We start from the raw sequence: 15,791 nt of genomic DNA on the forward strand, positions 1-15,791 counted from the left end.
AAAAACAAAGAACCAGGGGATAAAAAACCTATCCCAACAGCCAGAGGTCCCAACAAGGGACCCTAGGGAACTGCCGCACTAAGAACCTTGCGGCCAAAGGAAGCATCCGCCGATGCCTGAACATCTACCTTGTAGAATTTTGTGAAAGTGTGCACGGTCGACCAGGTCGCCGCCTTACCCACCTGGGCTACAGAAGCCCCATGACGACAGGCCCAAGACGTACTCGGAGATCTAGTAGAGTGCGCCTTCACAGGCACAGGGGGAACCTTCCCCTGCAAAGCATATGCCTGTTCAATGGTCTGCCTGATCCATTTGGCGATGGTAGAGGCCGACGCCGCCATGCCCTTCCGAGGACCCTCAGGAAGAACAAACAAGGAATCCGTCTTTCGAAAAGACTCAGTCGATTTAAGGTAAACCCTTATCGCCCGAACAACATCCAAAGAATGTAGTCTCACCTCTTTCGGGTGTTTAGGCTTCGCGCACAGCGAAGGCAAGACAATATCCTCATTTAGATGGAATTCCGAAACTCGCTTCGGAAGAAAAGAAGGATTAGGTCGCAAGACCACCTTATCCAAGTGAATAACCAGATACGGAGACTTGCAGGACACAGCCGCCAGCTCCGACACTCTGCAAGCCGAAGTGATCGCAACCAAAAAGGCGACCTTTTTGGACAACATAGACAATGAGATCTCCCTGATCTGTTCAAAAGGAGCACGTTGTAACACAGATAGAACAAGATTCAAGTCCCAAGGGGGCAGAGGATCCCTCCTAGGAGGAACCAGATGCCGCACACCCTGAACAAAAGTGCCAACCAAGGAGTTGGAAGCCACGGGACGTTGAAAAAGAACGGCCAGCGCAGACACCTGACCCTTTATCGTAGCCAGCGCCAAACGCTGATCGACACCTGTTTGAAGGAAGGACAACACTCGGGAAACCGAGTACGTGCGGGGTGAAAACCCCCTGGACTCACACCAGGCAAAATAGGCCTTCCAAGTACGGTAGTAAACCTTCCCCGAGGTAGACTTCCTCGCGTTGATTCTCGGTATGAACGACCTCAGGGGAGAGACCCCTCTCCTTCAGGACCTCGGTCTCAACAGCCAGGCCGTCAAAGCCAGCGACTGTAAAGCAGGATGGTATATCGGGCCTTGAGAAAGGAGATCGTCTCGAAGAGGCAGACGCCACGGGGCGTCGACCGCCAGATTTACGAGGTCTGCGTACCAGGACCGGCGTGACCAATCCGGCGCCACAAGAATCACCGTGCTGCGTTCCGAGTGTAACCTGCGAAGGAACCTGGACAGCAACTGAATCGGTGGAAACGCGTACATCAGCTTGTACTGATGCCACAGGGCCACTAACGCGTCCGACGCGTCTGGCCGAGGGTCGCGCGCCCTTGCCACGAACCTTCTCACTTTGTTGTTGAGACGAGACGCGAACAGGTCCACATCTGGAAGACCCCACTTCGCGCACAACATCTGGAATACAGCCGGGTGGAGAGACCATTCCCCCTGATCTAGGGTCTGGCGACTCAGATAGTCCGCCTACCAGTTCTCCACCCCCGGAATGTGGACCGCCGTTATCGCCGGGACATGAGTCTCGGCCCAGGACAGAATGTCGGCCACTTCCCGAGCCGCTCGGGCACTCCTGGTGCCCCCTTGGTGGTTGATGTAGGCCACTGCCGTGGCATTGTCCGTCTGCACCCGAACCGGGCAGCCCTGCAGCCGGTCCGTCCAACGATGAAGACAGAGATTTATCGCACGCAATTCCAGAATGTTGATCGGAAGGGAGGACTCCTCCTCCGACCAAGTTCCCTGGGCGGACAGAACGCCCAGAACACCACCCCAGCCCGACAGGCTGGCATCCGTGGTGATTACCGTCCACGAGACAGGACGAAAAGACTTGCCCCCCGACACCATCAGGGACTGGAGCCACCACAGAAGGTCTCTTCTGGCGCGATGGCCCAACGAGATTTGAAGATCCAGAGATTGAGGTCGCCCGTCCCTGGACAGGATCTCCGCTTGGAGACCCCGCGTGTGAAACTGGGCAAAGGGAATCGCCTCGAAGGCCGAGACCATCAATCCCAGACATCTCATGCACGTCCGCAGAGACGAGTGTGGAACGTCCCTGAGGGACCTGACTTCCTCCTGAAGAGTTTTGAGTTTGTCTCCCGGCAGGAAGACCTTCGCCTGAACCGAGTCCAGGATCATTCCCAGGTAGGGAAGACGAACCGACGGACTCAGTGTCGACTTTAGAAAATTTATCGTCCAACCAAACTCCTGCAGAGTTTGCATCGTGACAGACAGGTCCTTTTCTAGACCCTGGCTGGTCGCAGACCGAACCAGAATGTCGTCCAGATACCCCAGGACAGAGATGCCCTGGGCTCTCAATAATGCCAGAACCGGTGCAAGCACCTTGGTAAAAACCCGCGGAGCCGAGGCGAGGCCAAAAGGTAACGCCACGAACTGGTAGTGATCCTCCGCAATGGCGAACCGAAGGTACCTCTGGTGACCCTCGAAAATGGGGATGTGAAGATACGCATCCTTCAAATCGATGGAGGCCATGAATTCCCCTGGAACCAGGGCAGCCACCACCGACCGCAGGGATTCCATGCGGAACTTGCGAACCCGCACAGAGCGGTTTAGAGCCTTCAAGTCCAGAATTGGACGAACCTTGCCCTCCTTCCTGGGCACGGTGAACAGATTGGAATAAAACCCCCGAAATCTGTCCCGATGAGGCACCGGAACCACCACTCCCTGAGCCCTCAGGTCTCGCACCGCCAGGTGCAGGTCCCGTAAACGCTCTGGAGACAGTTGAAGATTTGAGGGAAAAAATCTGCTCTCCGGCCGAGAGAGAAACTTGATCTTGTAACCAGATCGAACGATCTCCTGAACCCACCTGTCCCGCACGCGGGCCAACCAGGGTTGAAGAAAACCGAGCAAGCGTCCCCCCACCCCAAAACTGGGTGAGGGCGCCCCTTCAGGCCGCACTGTTATGGGCAGCGGGTCCGGACTGACCGGACTTCTGTTTACCAGACCAGGGCTTCTTTTGAGAGCCTTGTCCTTTGAACGGTTTGCCCTTGTAGTGCGACCGAAAGGCACGAAAGGACCCCTGAGGGGGCCGAAAATTAGCATGCTTCTTCCCAGAAGCCCCCTTAGCCTTGGGGAAATGGGGCAAGAGAGTGCTCTTACCTCCGGTGATCCCCTTAATCAACACATCCAAGGACTCCCCAAAAAGGCGAGACCCATCATAAGGCAGATTGGCTAAGGTCTTACGTGAAGATTGGTCCACCGACCAACACTTCAACCAAACCAGGCGGCGAGACAACACCGCCACGCTGTGCACACGTGCAGCCAACGGAACTAAGTCCAAGTCCGCATCACACAGATACATGACACCCTGTTGGATCTGATCCACCATATCCAGGGTCGCCGGCGAGGCCGAATCGGCCACTAGGACGCGCCTAAGCATCTGCGTCCAACTTGCGACAGCCTGGGCCGCCATGAGAGAGGCAAACAGAGCCTTAAGCATAGAACCCGTAACAGAATAAGTATGACGGGCAAGAGACTCCAATCTTCTATCCGTGGCATCACGGAACACCGGAGAATCCTCTGCAGGAATCGCAGTGGATTTGTTCAAAACCGCAATAGCGTGATCCACCGGGGGTGGTACACACCACCGTTCATCAGTGGAAGGCGAAAAAGGATAACGCAGCTTGAACCTACTTGGCACAGCAAAAGGTTTGCGCAAAATTGCGCCATTGTTCCTTAACAGCGCGCTGAAAATCATCATTGCAGGGAAAAACCTGCGGCGTCCTGCGTTTTCTCTGCGTCCCATAAGCCGCCAAGGCAGCGGGGGGACACACTTCATCCTGCAGGGTTTGTTTTATGGAAGCAATCAATTCATCCATGATTGCAAGCTCTTCAGGCGAGCCAGGGGGAGAATTATCCACCCCTTCAACTTCAGCCCCCACCTCGGACCCCACTAGATCCAGGGAGGAGCGGGACCCCGATAAGGAGACCCCCGCCATAACAGCCCCATCACCTTCACCCTCAGAATCAGAGGAAATAGAAACTCTGGGTCTTTTAGTAGATTGAGCAGCCACCAGCATCTGCACCTGAGCAGCAAGGCCAGCCACAATAGTGGCCAAATCCCCCCCTGGGGGGGGAAGCAGCGGTCCCCTGGCTTTCCACCAAGGTGGCAGGAAATTTGCCCTCCTGAGAATCCATTGCCCCAATACGATATGCCGGAGAATAAAGGATTAACTGCCCCTTCAACAAGCGCGGCGAGCGCAGCCCACCGCACCACACACAAGCACAATGAGACCCCCACAGGGACAATAAACTGACACAGGCAATGGATATAGCAAGAACAGAAGGATAGAACCTGAGGAGACCCTCGCCGCCGCTGCTGCCTCGATCGGTGTACCCAGGAGAAGAGGAAGTGATGAGACCAGGGCGCTCTATTAAAGCCTATGGGAGGCTACAAGAAAATGGCCGCCATGCATGTAGAACATGCGGCCAGAGCGAGTGTAGGCAAAATGGCGCCGTTTGGCGCCGAAACCGCCGCTCCTCAGTACAGTAATGCACATAACACCATCCACATAAAAAGCATGGCAGATCGCCGCAGCGATCGCTGTATAGTGCCCAAACATGCCACAAAACATGCCCCACAGCACACAGCTTCTCACACTGACAAGGCTGACACAGACAGTGTCACACAGCTCTCCCCCCCCCCCCCTTGCAGCCCGCAGCATGCAGCAGAATGATAGGGAGACAAACAGTGAGAACAGAGGCAGGTTACACAGTCCCAGACTGACACCCCCCCCCCAGACAGACAGGTCCCCACATAGATACACTTACCTCTCAATGGCGTGGGGGACCCGCACAGGCGAACAAGCCGCTGCACATGAGGCAGGGAGAGTCGCATACAAGACGCACAAAATGGGAGTTAAGAAACCGCACAGCGTCCAGTGAGGTAGCCACCTCACCAATCATCCCTGCACCGAACAGGGATGGGTCGTTCACTGTGCCAGGAGCGTTACCTGGCTGAACGCTCGATGGCAGGCTGGGAAGCCACTGACCCACGACCTGCGACCAGGGGGATCAGCCCGAGACCCAGCCCGCATAATCCTCTTCGTCAGAAGAACTAACTAATGCTGACCAAAAGAACAGCTAGGTAAAGATAGAGAAAAAACTCAAACAAAAAATCAAAAAAGAAGAAAGAGGCTGGGGCACAAAGCCCCAGCACAGAGAGAACCAGCTACTCCTGACAAGCTAGACATTGAAACTGAGATATGGTTGCAGGAAGTAGGAGGGTATTGACTGAGGGGACCACCCCTTGAGGGTGGGATATGTTAAAAGCTTTAATGTTAACATATTCTGTTGCCTAGCTACTCCTTCGGAGCAAAGTCTAATACCCCCATTGTGACGAATATGAAGAGGCGGCGACTGTCGGAGGACGTAAGAGAAAAAGTGTTTTCGTATTCGCCGTGAGTTTAATACCTAAGTACGAGAGATGAGTGTCCATCCACGAGTAGGGAAACTGGGTTTGTAATAAGGCACTAGTTGTAGTGTCAATACCAATATTTAGAATCTGGGACTTAGTTTTGTTAACCTTATACAGGGATACTGCTCCAAACCATTTTAGTATTTTTTGAATTTCGGGAAGGGAACCGGTAGGGTTAGTTACCATAAGGATGACGTCGTCCGCAAAAAGACTAATCTTTTGTGACGTGCCCGCTATTTCAATACCTGATATACGAGGGTTTGATCTAATATGTTCTGCAAGGGGTTCCATAACCATGTTAAATATGAGGGGGGGAAAGAGGGCACCCCTGTCGAGTGCCATTCGATATCTCAAATGAGGAAGAGATGGCATCAGGGGTACGCACCCTCGCTGATGGATTCGAATACAAAGCCATAATGGATTCGTAGAGGAAGCCGTGGATACCAAATTTGTGCAGTACCGCGGAGAGAAACCCCCAATGGACTCTATCGAACGCCTTCTCTGCATCCAGCGATAGGAGCAGAGAAGGCGTTCCTGTAGTGCGGGCGCAGTGTATGGCATCAATGACTCTTCTGGTCGCATCGGACGCCTGTCGGCCTTTCGTGAACCCCGACTGGTCCTTGTGTATGATCGTTGGTAGGACGTCAAGTAAGCGTAATGCAATCATTTTGGCATACAATTTAGCATCAATATTCAAAAGCGATATTGGCCTGAAATTTTGGGGCTGGTTAGGTTCTTTCCCTGGTTTAGGCAAAGTGACAATCATAGCACTGAGCGTCTCTTGTGGGAAGGAAGAGGATGCGGCAGCTGAGTTAAACATTGTGACCATGAGAGGCGCAAGTAAGCTAGAAAACGTTTTATAATATTCGGCTGTAAAGCCATCCGGGCCGGGGGATTTCAGGTTGGGGAGGGTGGATACAGCTTGAAGTACCTCTGACTCAGAAAATGGTTGGTTCAGAGTTGCTAACATGGTTGGCGGAATGGAGGGTAAGTCAATTTGGTTGAGGAATGCTTCTATCTCGGATGAACACGGTTGGGGACTATGTGGGTCAGTTTTGATATTATACAAAGATGCATAATAAGTGCGAAAGGCATCCGCTATTAGGGTGGGCTTCAGTAGTTTAGTTTTAGATACTGGGTGAACGATGTGCGGTATTCTAGATTTGGTCCTCTGACCTTTGATACGAAGGGCCATGGCCTTAGACGCCTTTTGTCCTGTGGAGTATAAGTTCACTTTCCACCGTTTGAGAGTGGAACTATATCTCTCGAGTAGTATGGATCTCAGCTCCTGCCGGAGCAGGAATATTCGTTCAGTAAGGGACTTGGATGGGCGGAGTTGATTTTGGGAGTCTAGGGTAGTCAGCTGCTTAGTAATATCGGTCAGCTTTTGCGACCTCCTTTTCCTTTCCCTAGAGCCAATTTGGATTAGTACGCCTCGTAGGACTGCTTTATGGGTGTTCCACACCGCCTCCAGGCCCGAACCATCTCCCAAATTGTTGGTAATATAATCCTGAATATGAGTTTGAATTTCCGCGACATAATCTGGATTGTTCAGTAGGTGATTAGGAAGTCTCCAGACATATGGAGGAGTGGTCAGACCAGGTGGCAGTGTGGAGCTGTACATCAGATACATATTCCAAGACAGTTCTGTTGGAGATACACAGATCAATACGGGAGTAGGTGCCGTGACGCGGGGAGAGAAACGAATAATCCCTCGCCGACGCGTGACAGCACCTCCATACATCATATAGTTCCTGAGACCAGATACATTTGGATAACGAGGAGTTATGCCTTTTAGTGGTAGCCGTTGAGTCAAGGGCACTGTCCGGTGTGAGGTTGAAATCACCACACATGAGGAGATTTCCAAACGCTAGATTCTTCGCTTTAGACACCACAGACTTTATAAAGGACAATTGGTGATGGTTAGGGGCGTACAAGTTCACAATGGTGAATTTCCGACCCATTATCGTGCATTGCAGAATAAGATACCTGCCCTTGGGGTCGGACACAACTTCATGGCAGAGGACGTCCAGAGTATCACTAACTGCCACAAGGACTCCCTTCCTCTTCTTTTTCCCAGAAGCAAAGTACATATGTGGGTATTTCTTGTGAGTGCATTTCGGCGTGGAAGGGAAGGGCGAAGTGAGTTTCCTGGACACACACTATATCACCATGGAGGGAAGTAGCAGTGGACCAAAGGGAGGAGCGCTTGGCGGGGTGGTTGAGACCTCTGGCCATTGAGGGAGAGGATTGTGAACACCATCACCAAAGGGGGAGGTGTGTATCGGGTAAGTACGAGCAGGGGACCCTGGTTAGGATGTGTACAGGGACGGTGATCCCTGAGTGAAGTAAAGTACCTGAAAGTTAATGCTGTTGTGTAGATATGTTCGATCTTCGGTGGAGAATTTCCTTGAGACTGGCAGAAGAGTAAGAGAAGTCCCGCAACTTGGGCAGGGGGTCACTTCCTGGAGATCTCGGTGTGGAGAGTCGGTCGCTTGTGGCGGCACCAATAGGAACTACTTGAGACGGCAATACAGAAAAAAGTTAGATTACGATGATCGGCAAACAAAAACAGTATGCAGAAACGTGAACTATTAATAAGTGCGATATCCGAACTGAGCAGAATCAACTGGATATAATGTTCAGTCAGCAAGGGTATTCCTGTGTCAGGCTTGCTGACAAAGTGGGGGGTAACACCACCAACGGTGGAAAAACAAAGCTTGAAAACTGGGGTAGCGAATTGTAGTAGGCCAGCCGGGCCCTGTGTTGCTGAAGATGGAGGTACAGCATCTTACTACATAGAAGGACGATGCCTGGATCGGCTGCGATGGGAGCCCTGGGAAGGTGGCGGGGTACGCCTCTGCACATCGGGGGGTCCCCTCGGGGGGTCTGGAATAATACCCCATGCTTGCAGTAGTTTCATGCCTCCTTCAATTGTGGAGATAGAATGGGGGATACCGTTGTAGGTAACCATCAGGGTTGCAGGATGGCGCAGCGTGTGCTGAGAAAGGTCAGCGAACAGTTGGATTTGTGTATATGGGGCTGGAAGGGTGCCCAGTGTTCTGGAGGCTTGCAAGATCTTTTCCTTTGCAGGGAAAAAGTGCACCCTCAGCAATACATCTCTTGGTACCGATGCTTCCAGTAGCCTATGGATTCTATCAATTGTAAGTTCAATAGGGGACAGTGCGGGTACAAGAGAGGAAAACAGTGTGGTAGCGTATTGATGTAGGTCTGCGGGGGGGGGACATCTTCAGGGATGCCCCTGATTTTGACATTGTTGCGGCGGGATCGATCTTCTAAATCCGCCAGTTTATTTTTTATCCACATCGTATCCACCTTTTGTTCTGTGTATGCATCCACTAATTCATTGACAGTATCAGTGCATTCCTCCATTTTCTGCTCCATGTAATGTACCCTGTGCCCCATGTGCTTCATCTCATAAGAGAATTTATCCATGATAGAGGATAAATTAGACATAAGTGAGGGTTGAAATGTCATTAGCATATTCTTCAGAGTGGTGTCAAGTACTGGCTGCTCTGTGGTGGGGAATGCCGCTATGGATGTCTGTAGGGAGGATATGGAGTGCATGGAGTACATATTGTTACTCACTGTGGGTTCCGGTCGGTTGGAGTCATCCATCCTCATCCGTGCCTTGGCAGGGCTCCCAGGAACTGGAGATATCGGATTCGAGCTCGGAGGAGAGTGCAGCGGAGGGCCGTCCGGCACTGGAGAAGGATCCGCATCAGGTAGGTCTGTGAAAGCCTCTGGAGCATTGCGGCCTGGTTTTGAGGCGGCGCCATTTTGGCTGCGGTCTGAGAGCACGGGCGGCTTGGAGAAGAAGGCCGTTAGCTTGGTGGGGCCCCGCTCATCCTTCCTTTTCCTAAATGTCCTCTCCCCGGGTGTGAGGGCAAGTGGAGGGAGCGGTAAGTGGTGGCGGATTATACTGTATGTCCTCGGTATCTGCGATTATCCCGGCTGGGTCCTGAGAGCTTACGGCTTAATCGGCCATTCAGTACGCGCGCAAGCCACGCCCCAGTACTGGCTGCCCTGTGGTGGGGAATGCCGCTATGGATCTTCTCCCCTTTTTGACCCTCGTGGTCTGTTGTACACCCTATAAACCCATTAGGGATTTTCCCTTTTCTGACCTCATTTACAATGTGGCTTTTCTCATTTCTTTAACCCTTATGTGGAGGGTCTCTGAATAAGTGGCCTTAATATTTAAAGCGGAGTTCCGGCCTCAAATACCTATTTTAACTAAAAATACCCCTATAATACTAATCCATCGCCTTTTACAGAACCGCTATTCTCATACTTACAAGGTGTATTTAAAAACGCTGTCTGAGCATGGCCATCTTGGATGTGGGCATCTGAAGCCGCAGTGTAATCTGCTGTGTCCTGCTTCCTGATTCCAGGGACTGTTCCGGGAGTTCTTCCTAATTCCAGCATCCTGGGAGTGATGACAAACAGCTCCCAGGATGCAATGCAAAGGCGGAAGTGATGTCGGTGGCTGTGGCCACAGAGGGGGAGAAGGAGGAAGTACAATCAAAAATGCCCTGAAAATAAGGTAAGGGACCCCTGAAAAAAATTGAAAATGCCCAATTTTTGATCAGCATAGCGAGCACTCCAGGAATCACTAGTTGCAAAATAGGCCAGAACTCCGCTTTAAAGAGCCTTTCCTAGTGTTACATAAGGACAAGGTGGTCCTGAGACCTAAAGCCTATTTTCTCCCTAAGGTGGTTTCCTTCTTTCATCTCTACTAACAGATTGTTCGTCCCTCCTTATGTCTTGCTTCAAAACATTCCAAGGAAATATCTTTCCACTGTCTTGTCATTTTACACACACTGAGGGTCTACCTCCCATCTACAACCTATTTTAGGCAATTGGATTTCTTCTTTGTGCTTCCCAAGAGTTTTCCCAGGGGGCTCCCTGCTTCTCGCTCAACTATTGCTTGGTGGATTAGACAAATTATCATTCAATCCTATGGTCTAAAGCGAGCATCAGTAAATGGCGGACTGCGGTCAGGCGCGAGCTATTGGTCTATCTGGACCGCCGTGACCGAGTCATGTAGCTGACGCTTTTATCCCCAGCCTCCGCCGCTGTCATTAACAGAGCAGATTGGGAGGCGGGACGATTCTGGACTGGGGGTGGGACCAGCAATGCATGGAGAGAGGCAGCTGCCTGAATGAACTTTTAACATTAACCAGGAGGTGATTGGCTTCTAGGAGGCGGTCCTAGCAACCAATCACCAGCTTGCTAATTTGAAAGGTTAACCCGGCAGTACCTGCGGCACAGCCAGCACTGCTGTGCCTCTGCCTGCAGTTCAGGATTGTCCCGCCTCCTTCTCTTTACTCTGTGTAAGGTAGGAGAGTGAAGGGAGGAAAGGACATGGCTGTGAACTTGTAAAGGATGGGGGCAGGGGTAATGTGCAGGGGGCAGTGCTGTGTGTGTGTGTGTGTGGGGGGGGGGGGGGCAGGGCCGGACTGGCGTACCGGGATACCGGGAGATTTCCCGGTAGGCCGACTGCCCTGGGGCCGCTTTGAGAGCAGCAGCACTCAGAGGGCCCCCCCACCGCAAGTTCCGGCCGCCCGCCCGCAAGTTCAGGCCGCCCGCCCGCCATTCACGGCCGCCCGCAAGTTCCGGCCGGCCGGCCGCCCGCCCGCCATTCACGGCTGCCCGCCTGCAAGTTCCACTGCTGTGTGTGACTGCTCGCAGCTAAGGGGAGGCTGGCTGAGCAGTGTCACTGCAGACCACCTATCCTCTACGCCCATAGCTTCAGAGAGAGAAGCTGAAGGTGCCGGTGTAGCTGACGACCAATAGAGTGAGGGGGAGGAGCTCTGCTCTCTGCTGGGACTGGGAGACCCACACGTCAGAAGAAGCTTCCCTGCAGGCACGTGTGAAGAGGCACTGAGGCTGAGGAGGAATCGACTGACAAAGTAAGTACAGTAATCAGCAGTGCAATTAATCCCATCCTCCATCACCACTGCCCCCTGCTGATCTCACCACCCCCACATATCTTATCCCTGATAGGATTGGGGGGGGCACCCTGATAGGATGGGGGGGGCACCCCCCCATCACCACTGCCACCAATCTCCCCTCACCACTATAGCTGCCACTGATCCCACTCCCCTCACCACCATCACTGATCCAACCCCCCCACCACCACCACCCCTGCCACTGATCCCACCCCCCTCACCACTGCTGCCACCGATTCCACCACCGCTGCCACCTCCCTCATCACCACCACCACTGCCACCGATCCCACCTCCCTCACCACCACCGCTGCCACCAATCCCACCCCCCTCATCACCACCACCACTGCCACCAATCCCACCCCCCTCACCACCACCACCACTGCTGCCACCGATCCCACCCCCCTTACCACCACCACCGCTGCCACCCCCCTCACCACCTCCACCACCGCTGCCACTGATCCCACCCCCCTCATCACCACCACTGCTGCCACCGATCCCACCCCCCTCATCACCACCACCGCTGCCACTGATCCCACCCACCTCATCACCACCACCGCTGCCACCGATCCCACCCCCCCTCATCACCACCACCGCTGCCACCGATCCCACCCCCCTCATCACCACCACTGCTGCCACCGATCCGACCCCCCCCCTCACCACCACCGCTGCCACTGATCCCACCCCCCTCACCACCCTCACCACCACCGCTGCCACTGATCCCAACCCCCCCCCCCCCTCACCACCACCATCATCATCACCACTGCTGCCACTGATTCCACCCTCTTCACTACCACTGCTGCCACTGATCCCACCTCCTCACCACATCCACTGCCACTTATCCCACCCCCCTCAGCACTGCCACTGATATCACCCTCCTCACCTACAACCAGGGCTGCCGTTAGAAATTATAGGGGCCCTGTATAGCCTACCAGACCTGTTTTTTTTATCCTGAAGCTATTCTCCCCTACCCTGCAGCCGGCAGCAGAAAAAAGAGAAGCGTCAGCGCTGCTGTAGGGGCACAAAGGATAGCAGACAGAAAATGGTCATCAACAGTGGTTTACTAGAACAGATCTCCTGTGGTCCCCCCCCCTCTCTGCAGCAACTGAAAACTGGTAGAAGGGAGAGAAGATGAAGCCAGCAGCGCTGCGAGTAAGGGGGACACATACAGGGGAGCTTGGGCAGCAGGGAAAAGGGGGAATCTGATCATGGACAGGAGGGGGTGATCAGTATAGAGGGGGGCAATTGCAAGAACCAAAGCAGCAGGAGAGGGAGGAGGAAAAGCCAGCTTTCAGCTGCTGCAGGGAGACCCATACAGGGGATCGGTTCCTGTAATTTTCCTCCCGCCACACCAGTCACCCCCCTTTTCCATGATCTTATTCCTCCTACTGCCTAGGCCCTCCTGCTGAACTGATGGGGCCTGGGCCTCATACAGGAGGCCCGTACCCAGCTCACTCCTCTTGGCCCTGCTTCCTAGCTGGGGGGAGGGGGGTTGCCTAGGGTGTCAAAAATCTTTCCACCAGCCCTGGTGGCACCCATATAGTATATGGCTGCAGCTAGGCTGGGAAAGGCCAGTAGTGACGTAATGGCACTGGGCGGTGTCATTTTTACAGGAAGGCACTGATCTTGGTCGGGGTGGTGGAGCACGCCTTTCTACACCAGGGGCGGGTAAGACTGGACCCCTCCGCAGCCTCTGACATCTCCTGTACCATGTCTGCAACCTCTGACATCTCCTGTACCCTGTCTGCAACCTCTGACATCTCCTGTACCATGTCCGCAGCCTATGACCTCTCCTTTACCATGTCTGCAACCTCTGACATCTCCTGTACCATGTCTGAAACCTCTGACCTCTCCTGTACCATGTCTGCAAACTCTGACATCTCCTGTACCATGTCCGCACAGCCTATGACCATCTCTTGTCTTTTATCATGTCTGCAGTCCCTGAGGGGGAGTCTGGAGAGGAGTCAGGAGTGGGAGGGCCGCCGGGATGGGGGTCACGGGAGAAGTCAGATGTATGTGGACTGTGGAGAGAAGACTATAGGATAAACCCAGAGCCAACAAGCTGGAACCAACTGACTGAGCCCTGCACGGTGCACCTGAGAGGAGGTCAGTGACAGCTCCACCAGACCAGTCTGAGTGGGGGTCAGTGACATAAGGGGGAAGTGAATACAGTAATGTAAGGGGGCACTGATATAAAGGCCCCCCCTTATATCAGTAACCCCCCCCCCTTCTTTCTGCAGAAGGTGGTCTCTGGTCACATTTCCAGAGTTCCTGGGGTTCCCCTTTACATCAGTCTGCAGGATTCACCATTACAGTGCAAGGGGGAACTCTGCGGACCCTCATGTAAAGGCAGACTTTGATTATTTTTTATTCTGGTAATATATCACCATCGCAATAAGTGGACTGTTCTTGATAATTGCTCCACTTTTAACTGGAATTTGCTCTTATGTACACTATGTATGTATCAATCTATATACATATATATAAAACCCTATGTGATTTCATATCTGTCTTATCTACATATAATACACGCTTCACATGTGCTTTAAAATGCATGGTTTTCCCTTTTATGATCAAGAAAATGACGCTATGCTGTTGGGCCGGTATAATAATGCTATGGGGCTGTTATGAAATTATTTCCAGGGCTGGTTTTTATTCCCAGTCCGGCCCTGGGGGGGGGGTCATTTAAAGGAGGCAGTGCTGTGTGGGGGGGGGTCATGTAAAGGGGAGCAATACTATGGGGGGATGTGAAGGGGGCAGTGCTGTGGGGGTGATATGTTAAGAGGGCAGTACTGTGTGTGTGGGGGGGGGACGGGTTATGTAAAGAGGGACAGTGCTGTGGGGGAGATGTGAAAGGGGCAGTGCTGTGGGGGTGACGTGAAGGGGGACAATATTGTGGGGGTATGTGAAGAAGGCAGTACTGTTTGGGGGGACATGTGAAGGGGGACAATATTGTGGGGGTATGTGAAGAAGGCAGTACTGTTTGGGGGGACATGTGAAGGAGGACAGTGTTGTGGGGGAATATGTGAAGGGAGCAGTGCTGTGGGGGAGATGTGAAGGCGCAGTGCTGTGGGGATGAGATGTGAAGGGAGACAGTGCTGTGTGTAGGGGGGGGTGATATAAAGGGAGACAGTGCTGTGGGGGGGGGGGGTGTGAAAGGGGCAGTGCTTTGAGGGCAATATGTGAAGGGGATTGTGCTGTGTGTAGAGGGGGGTAATGTAAAAGGTGACAGTGTTGTATGGGGGAAGTGAAAGGGGCAGTGCTGTGCAGGGGAAGTAAAAGGGGCAGTGCTTTGGGAGTGATATGTGAAGAGGGACAGTGTTGTGGGGGAATATGGGAAGAGAGCAGTGCTGTGGGGGGTATAGTGAAGGGGCAGAGCTGCCGGGATGATATGTGAAGGGAGACAGTGCTGTGTGTGGGGGGTGTTGATGTAAAGAGGGACACTGCTGTGCGGGGGAAGTAAAAGGGGCAATGCTGTGGGGATATGCAAAGGTGGGCAGTGCTGTGGTGGGAAAGATGTGAAGGGGGACAGTATTGTGGGGGAATATGTGAAGGGGCAGTGCTGTGGGGGGGATGTGAAGGGGGCAGTGCTGTGGGGGCTGTGGTGAAGGGGCAGTGCTGCGGGGATGATATATGAAAGGAAACAGTGCAGTGTGTGGGGGGTGCTAATGTAAAGGGGGACAGTGCTGTGCGGGAGAAGTGAAAGGGGTAATGGTGTGGGGATATGTGAAGGGGGCAGTGCTGTGGTGGGGAAGATGTGAAGGGGGACAGTGTTGTGGGGGAATATGTGAAGGGAGTAGTGCTGTGGGGGGTATGGTGAAGGGGCAGTGCTGCGGGGATGATATGTGAAGGGAGACAGTGCTTTGTGGGGTGTGGTGATGTAAAGGGGGACAGTGCTGTGCGGGAGAAGTGAAAGAGTCAATGGTGGGGGGATACAGTGCATTGCGAAAGTATTCGGCCCCCTTGAACTTTTCGACCTTTTGCCACGTTTTAGGCTTGAAACATAAAGATATAAAACTAATTTTTTTTGAAGAATCAACAACAAGTGGGACACAATCATGAAGTGGAACTAAATTTATTGGATATTTCAAACTTTGTTAACAAATAAAAAACTGAAAAATTGCGCGTGCAAAATTATTCAGCCCCTTTACTTTCAGTGCAGCAAACTCTCTCCAGAAGTTCAGTGAGGATCTCTGAATGATCCAATGTTGACCTAAATGATTAATGATGATAAATAGAATCCACCTGTCTGTAATCAAGTCTCCGTATAAATGCACCTGCACTGTAATAGTCTCAGAGGTCCGTTTAAAGTTCAGAGAG

The sequence above is a fragment of the Pelophylax lessonae genome (genome assembly GCF_965119305.1).
Source record: "Pelophylax lessonae genome assembly, chromosome: 8".
Taxonomy (NCBI): Eukaryota; Metazoa; Chordata; class Amphibia; order Anura; family Ranidae; genus Pelophylax; species Pelophylax lessonae.